The sequence below is a fragment of the Arachis ipaensis genome, chromosome B06 (genome assembly GCF_000816755.2).
Source record: "Arachis ipaensis cultivar K30076 chromosome B06, Araip1.1, whole genome shotgun sequence".
NCBI classification, from domain to species: domain Eukaryota; kingdom Viridiplantae; phylum Streptophyta; class Magnoliopsida; order Fabales; family Fabaceae; genus Arachis; species Arachis ipaensis.
This window is the reverse complement of record NC_029790.2, coordinates 19,716,086-19,723,747: the sequence shown is the minus strand read 5'-3', so window position 1 is coordinate 19,723,747 and position 7,662 is coordinate 19,716,086. Positions and strand designations below refer to the sequence as shown.

The 7,662-nt window shown below is 37.2% G+C and overlaps 1 long non-coding RNA gene across 15 annotated transcripts in view; it reads left to right on the top strand.

Moving 5' to 3' along the window:
- LOC107646112 overlaps positions 277-7,662 on the top strand; it is a 20,562-nt gene continuing 13,176 nt past the window's right edge. For 8 of the 15 annotated variants that reach the window (XR_002348445.1, XR_002348440.1, XR_002348444.1 and 5 more), the window contains exons 1-12: positions 282-918; positions 1,243-1,810; positions 1,991-2,250; positions 2,516-2,607; positions 3,070-3,279; positions 3,364-3,754; positions 5,175-5,314; positions 5,396-5,490; positions 5,597-5,653; positions 6,018-6,156; positions 6,300-6,371; positions 6,890-7,006. This is a non-coding gene — a long non-coding RNA (uncharacterized LOC107646112). Of the gene's footprint in view, positions 919-1,242; positions 1,811-1,990; positions 2,251-2,515; positions 2,608-3,069; positions 3,280-3,363; positions 3,755-5,174; positions 5,315-5,395; positions 5,491-5,596; positions 5,734-6,017; positions 6,157-6,255; positions 6,372-6,889; positions 7,007-7,662 lie in introns of all 15 variants that reach the window. The other 7 variants (XR_002348437.1, XR_001621630.2, XR_002348448.1 and 4 more) reach the window with 6 other exon arrangements.

The following is a 7,662-nucleotide window of genomic DNA, read 5'->3' as shown; positions in this document are numbered from 1 at the left end:
ATTTGTACATTAATTTTTCTTGGGGACTAAAATGTCCGTTTTTAAAATCTTTGGGGACTGATCTGGGTAATTACTCTGCCGAAAAATGAACTGGGGATTGATTTGTCTGCCGGAGTAAAACCTTAGGGATTGATCTGTGTATTAATTTTCCTTGGGGATTAAAATGTCCGGTTCTAAAATCCTCGGAGACTGATTTGGGTAATTACTCTAAATAAAAATTCAGCACCACTTTAAAATTTAGCTCTTCTAAATATAGGGTGTGTTTGGGATTCACCTAAAAGAGAGGAGGTTGTTTGAGTGCTTCTTTTTGATTTACAGAAAAGGCTTCTAGTCTTCTTAATTTACCAAAAGGCAAAACGCATCTGTGGGTTTACCTCACCAACCCTAAACCTCTGCTGCCACCGGAGCTAGGGTTTTACTGCACTTTCTGGCGACTAATCAGATTGCATCATCCTACATGGACGACTTCGAAACGGATGCACTGTACTTCTCTGGGGAAGGTTCAAACGGTGACTTCTGCGATACAATCCTATCTCGCTTCTCCGGTTCCCCCAAGGAAAGCCACTTGCACCTCTGCGCCGTAATCGGTGCCATGTCAGGAGCTCAAGGACCAAAATCTCCCCTCCTCACCTGTCGCTTACTTGGCGCTGCATGCTCCTCCTTGGACCGCATATCAGTGGAACCCAACCCTCCCAGCCACGTCACCGGTGCCCTTCTCACGGTTATATCCTCCTCATTCCGAGAGTGCCCGCTGCGGTGCTGAAGAAGAGGGAGTTCTTGTTGGAGCTGGTGGAGCGAGTTCTTCGGTCGTTGGTGTTATCAGAGAGTGTCATGGTTTCAGGATTGAAGTTCCTTTCGCATTTGTTGATTAGAAGGGACAGTGTGTCGTTGGAATTCCTTACCGATTCACGACCTAAGGTATATTAGCTTCTCTGTGAATCCAAAAACCGAATTTTCAGTTTGTGAAAATCAATGGATATGGGAGTGATAGGGATACCACGATAAAGGTTTCATATTTATGAGGATATTGTTGTGGGCGATATCCCCAAGTTCCTACAACTTTTGTTCTTAGTTGAACCTGTTCTAATAAGAATTGTACATTACCTATGATTGGGTCTTGCATATAGCTTCTGTTCTGCTTTTAGATTTCTGCTTTTGTTCTTTGATTATAAGGATACTGAACGCTTGCTAAACTGCGGTGCATTGTTGGATCTTATGTCTGCTAATTAAATCTTTTAACAGGTTAGAAGGCAAGCTTATTTGTGGCTTCGTGACGTCTTGCTAAACTTCCAAAAAGGCAAAAATCTTCTCTCTTGGCCTCCGCACGTGAGGGAGTCACAAAACTTCTGCTGACTGGTGGAGAAGATGCTAATGCCAGTGAAGGAACTGCAAGAGCCCAGCAGGTTCTGTACATTCTTGATGCTTTGAAAGAAAGTGAAGGAACTACGAGAGCCCAGCAGGTTCTGTATATTCTTGATGCTTTGAAAGAAAGCCTTCCCTTTGTGTCACTGAAATACAAGACCAGCGTTCTCAAGTGCTACAAAACTCTCTTGGATTTGCAGCAACCTTTATCACAAGGCGCATAACAGATGGCTTGAGTTCCTTTTGTCTTTACCCAACATCAGAAGTTTTGCCCGACCCATTTCTCGAGTTGTTATGCTCGCTTGCTCATTCTATCTCATAAATCAGACATCTGGGGATGGAATGGCATTAATTGCTCCCTTGATGGCTACTGAAATGAATAAAGTTTATTTGCTCAACAGGCAAATATGTGTGGTTAAGCTCCCTCTTGTTTTTTATGCTCTCAGAGGTAAGAATTAAGATATCATATCCACTTTTCCATTTTGACTGATTTAATTATGTTGCACAGTACTTCTTAATGCTCTCTGTGTGCACATGTTCCATGACTTCTGCATGCATGTGTGTTCATATGTGCTTACCTTTTTCGGAAGGTACTCCTCAAGTATTGTTTTTTCCTTTGAATATGCAGATATTTTGGGATCTAAACATGAAGAGGCAATATATGCAGCCACTGATGCCTTTAAGAGCATGATTAATTCTTGTATTGATGCAAGCTTGATTAAGCAGGGAGTGGATCAGATCTCTTGCAGTGATGACAGAGAACCTAGGAATTCAGGACCAACCATTTTTGAAAAAATCTGTGCAACTATTGAGAGCTTACTTGATTATCACTATACTGCTGTCTGGGACAGAGTAATACAAGTTGTTTCAGCTATGTTAACAAATTAGGTATTTTGTTTGCTATCAGATCTCACACTTTCTTGCACTGAAAACCTTTTGTTTGTTGGTGATTAGACTAAGAGAGGCCAGGGAGTATTATTTCTAATGTAACAATTATGATTATGACTTAATTTGTCTAAATCATGGATGGTGTGGTTAATTTGTTGATATTTGTCCCACGTTTGGTTTTGAGTCACTTTTTGTAATCATGTTCTTAAAATAATGTATATACCACAAATTACTTATATTTCGGACTTTGCTATCATCATTACAGGAAGAAGTTCTCATTATTTTATGAGAGGAATACTCAAAAACTTGGTAGATGTGCAAAAGCTGCATGAAGAAGATTTTCTCTTTAAGAAGCAGGTATGCTATGTTACTATTGCAACATTCTCTTATATCTTAGTTTTAACGGTTTTCCATTAGTGTTGACCAGGAAAAAGTTGGATATATTTTGTAGTCTATTATGATCTTTGAAGGTTTGAAACTTTACAGTGACTGGGTTGGTTTTTGCAACCATTTTGTTTCTAGGTTAGAAATCTTCGTTTGCCCATGCAATTAATATTATTAGGGATATTTGGTGCTGCCAATGGCTGCTGATTGCATCCTTAGCAAATAACAGAATAGCGGCTCTGTGCTACAAACTTCTGTTGATTTCTATGCTTATTATGATTGTTCAAGAATTGATAGCAAACCTTTTTGTCTCGGTTCCTTTTGTAGCCTATTCACCCATTAGTATGTTGTTGACAAGAATCTGGAACTATATTTTATATTATAATTTTCTTTGGCAACTGATTACTGAAGTATAGTACATTCTACATCTTGTAGCTGCATGAATGCTTTGGATCAGCTCTTGTTGCAATGGGACCTGAACGACTGTTGTCCCTTATACCTCTGAATTTGGAAGCTGAAGACTTGTTGGATGCAAATATCTGGCTGTTTCCTTTTCTGAAACAGTATATTGGTGCACGATTAAATTATTTTAAAGAAGAAATTTTGCCCATGATTGAACGTACAAGGGAGATGGCGGCTCAAAGGGTGGGAAACGATTTATTATTTATTATGAGTTGCAGTATTAGTCTCCTGCAGAGATTTTCGTTACTTACTTTCTCTGTTTTGCAGCTTGAGGATCTAGAGATTTCATCAAGGAATGGAGATCCTCTTGCATACTCTTTGTGGTCTTTGCTGCCATCATTTTGCAACTATCCTGTGGACACTGCTGAATGTTTTGTGAATCTACAAGGGCATTTATTCAGAGATAAAAGAGGAACCTGGTGTTTGTGGAATAATATGCAATAGCTTGCAGCTACTGATTCAGCAAAACAAGAATGATGTGAAAGCAAATAGCACAGATTTTAATGGGCAAGATATGGACAAACAAGGTCATGTCTGTTATTCGCAACAGGTTGCCAAGGACAATTGGAATGTGCTGAAGTCATCTGCGAGGCACTTGCTAGTTGCTCTGGCAGATGTATTCCTGAAGCCTTCAAAAGATGACGGTGGTTGTTTGCAGGTACTGATAAATTGGGAATTGTTTCTTAAGTGTTAAGCCGTTTTTGCAGTAGTTATGCATCCATAAATGAGGGGTGTATTGCAACATAGAAGATAATTTATAATTAGACATTAGACATTCTGTTTTATGTAATGGGTCTGTGATAGTTCCCTCTACTCTGCTGGCTACATGTGATATTCATCATTTTCATAATTTATTTGTTCTAGAATATTTCGATGCTTTGTTTGCCATGTAATGCTCATAGGGGAATACTTATTTTGTGTAATTTGGTTTCTCTACAATCACTTTGATAGGAGCAACAGAGACTGTATGTTTATTGGAGAAATATTTGAGCTTTTCAAAAGCATTAGTTAACACTGTTTAGTAAAAACAAGTTCATGTGCTCGTGCTTGTGCTTTCAATCTTTAAAAATTAGGAGTTCTTTTGAAATGACCTATGACATACTTTTCAAAATAAAAAAGTCTAGTATGACTTTATATGTTAATGAATATCTGGATTTATTCTAACTCATTATATTTGTTGTTTATTAAATTCATTTTAAATTTCAAAGCAATTTTACTAAACACTATTATTATAGCTTGTACTTATTGAAGGCCAATTTTATTTTGTGTTACGTACCCAAGCAAGAATGAAATATTAGGAATAGAAGCTTCCAATCATAAAGGGAAGCAAATTTCTCCACTGCCCTTACATTACACTAGAAGGAAAGGAGTGCAGGATAGAATAGGAAAGACTAGGGAAGAGAATCATGAGTGTTAGTGGGAAAAATGTAAAAGAGGGTCAGTAGGGATGATTCTAATGGATTTTCATGATTGGAGTGAGGAGAATATAAGTAGTAGCAAAATAGGGAAAGGGGGGGACAGACTTTTGGAAAGAATTAAGGCTAGGCTAGGAGAGTGAGGCTGGCTCTTAACATCACAGCCATTATCTTTTCTTTCTTGTATTTCTTTCTTCTATATCAGCAAATTGAGTGAGATCATCTTGCTTCACTCTTTTATTTTGTCTTGCTGTTTTGTTTTCTCAACTTCACTACCTCAGATACTAGTTGTTACATTTTGTTTTACAAAAATATTTGCTACAACCTTTGATAAGCCATACTTGAAAAAACAAGAAAAAAAAAAAAAACAACTTTTGAAAAGCAGAAACTCTACTAAACCCATCACATGTCAGTGCAAAAAAATCTCCCTCCACCAGTGTGAAAATGAAAGCATGCGTTTTGTATACTGATATTTAATCGTTTAGTCTTTCTAGAAATAAGTAGTTTGGTTTTCCTATTTCACTGTATGCTGTACCATTTAATGATTATACTAAGTGGACTTGTCTTGAGCTTCTTCATTGTCTTTGAATTGAATATATAATTTATTTGTTACATTTAGCTCATGCAACGAGTTTATAGAGATGGATTTTTGTCCATTTGCAGCGTACTATTGGTGATATTGCTTCCATGGCAGACAAGACAGTTGTGTGGAATTTACTCATCCGCAGAATGAGTGGGATTGAACGACGCCTTGAAGAGGCCGGCAGAGTAGACAACTCTGAGAATTCTGCATTAGTTATCAAGTACACATAGTCATCTATTTCTTTAATTGTGTATATATGGATGTACTTCGTAAAGTTGTAACATATTTCTTTCTATCCCAGGGCAACAGTATGTTGATTTTGTAGTTTCCCTGTTGCCTGGTTTAACAGCTGAAGGGATTCATGCATTGTATCATGCAATAAAGGCAGCATTAATGGTCTGACTAAGACTCATGGTGTATTTAACTTCATTCTATTATAGTAGTACCTGCAACCCCCTTTCACATTTGAAGTTAGAAGTATTATAGTTTTTATTAATTGCAGGACGCCGAAGGTCTCATGCAGAAGAAGGCATATAAAGCACTTTCAATCATTCTCAAGGTAGTCTATACACATTTTATTTGGTTTCCTGGTTAACCTAAAAAGTGTGGGTTGATGTGATTAAAGCATATTCATAAAAGGTATTGATGCTGTATTACTCTAGCTACAATGCTTCAATTAGTGTTGTTATTTATGGGGATGCATAATATTGTTGAAAGATAGGTTACCTCTCTAATGGTTAAGTTGGAGTATTTCTTAGATATTTCACCACTATATGTTTTCTTTCTTGGAGCACGGCAAACTAACTTTAGTTGGTGTTTTTACTGCTGGGCTATTTCCATTTTGTGAAGATATTTTCTTTGATATAGTGTTAGTTACTAATTTAATTTGGCTTAAACTTTCTGCTTTGTGTTGTTCTGGACAGAGTTCAGATAGTTTTGTTTCTTCAAAGTCGAAGGAACTGTTTGAGCTGATGGTTGAAATTCTTCATTCATGCCATTTTTCTGCCAAGCGTCACAGACTTGATTGCCTTTACTTCTTAATAATTCATGCTTCAGTCAAAGGTATTAAAAGATGTGCTTTTGCTTCTTTGTTTGTTACCTTGAGTTATTTTTCTCATGATGCATCTGATAAGCTGTAGAGTTTGTTGCATCACCTGGCAGGACTGTGTGAGCATAAATAATGTAAAAGCATGCATTTCCTGCAGGATAGTTTGGAGGAATTGTGGAGAAAAGATGTTGAAGTTTTCCTTGTCGAAATAATCATTGCTGTTAAAGAGGTAATGTGTTAATTCTAGAATGTAGCAAAATGAGTTGGCATGCAATGTCTTCAACTGACATTCCCCTCCTCCAGTTTATGTAGGTATAAGCAACATTATTCACGTGTGTTGTGTTTTATTTGCATACCAAATGTGAGCCATTGCAACAGTGCATTGATAAATATTATTCATGAATGTGTATTTGGTCTTTTTCTATCAATACAAATGTTGTGGACATTGGTTTTTGAATAAAATATTTGTTCTGTCAGTGTATTTATATTATTTCTTCTTTTTGGTCTTTGCACCCGTCAAATTCAGTACTACCTAGTCGGTCCCACTGTTGTTTTTATAGTATGTTGTCTCTGTTCTTGGGTTGATCGTGTCAATGAGCAGTAGGGGATTATTCTTCAACGTGTTTTTCAATATGGAGCACTCGGGAATGTTGTTTGGAACAGATACGAGATTCACCCGAAAAATGGTTTCTTAATTCACCTTCATAAGGCTGCTGTGGTGCTAAATTTGGAATAGTATCTTTGCAGGCTAATAAAAAAACCAGAAACAGGGCTTGTGAAATAATTGTCCAAATAGGCCATGTACTTGGAGATGAGGAAAGAGGTGGGAACAGAGAAAAAATAATCCACGAGTTTTTTGACAAGGTAAATATCTAACTTGTGCTTTTACATCTTCATTAGTTTTTTAATAATCAATATCACCTGCGCATACTCTATTTGATGTGATGTACAGTATTAGTATTAACTCATCACTCTTTAGTCTTGAACACTTTTTTTTTATATTTCTCCCTCATTGGGTAATGATTTTGTGAGATTTTCATGAGCTCAGATTGCTGGGGGTCTTGGTGGAGAAACTTCACATATGATTAGTGCAGCTGTAAAAAGTTTAGCACGTTTGACATTGGGACTTTTTATTGTTTGTTCCATCATATATTCAATTTATCACCAAACAAAATATAAAAACACCAATTTTTGTGTCTCTGTCTTTTGTGTCCTGTTCTTAAAACCAAATGTAGCCTAAGTGTTTGAGTTGAAGCAACAAAGAGAATGAGAGGTCCGGTTTGTGTTGATCCAAAGAGAAGCTAACATGATTGCTGATTGGTTGGTCAAAAAAAGTGCCCAGGGTAATGCAAGTGTAGTGGCATGGCAATCTTCTAGTAGGGGTGTTCAACACCTGGCCTGATCCGGAACCCAGATAGTTTTCGGGTTCGGGTTTGTCATTTTCAACTTGTTACTTTTGGGTCGGGTTTGGGTCATGCTTCAGCGACCCGGCCAGTCAGAAATTATATTTTATAATTAAA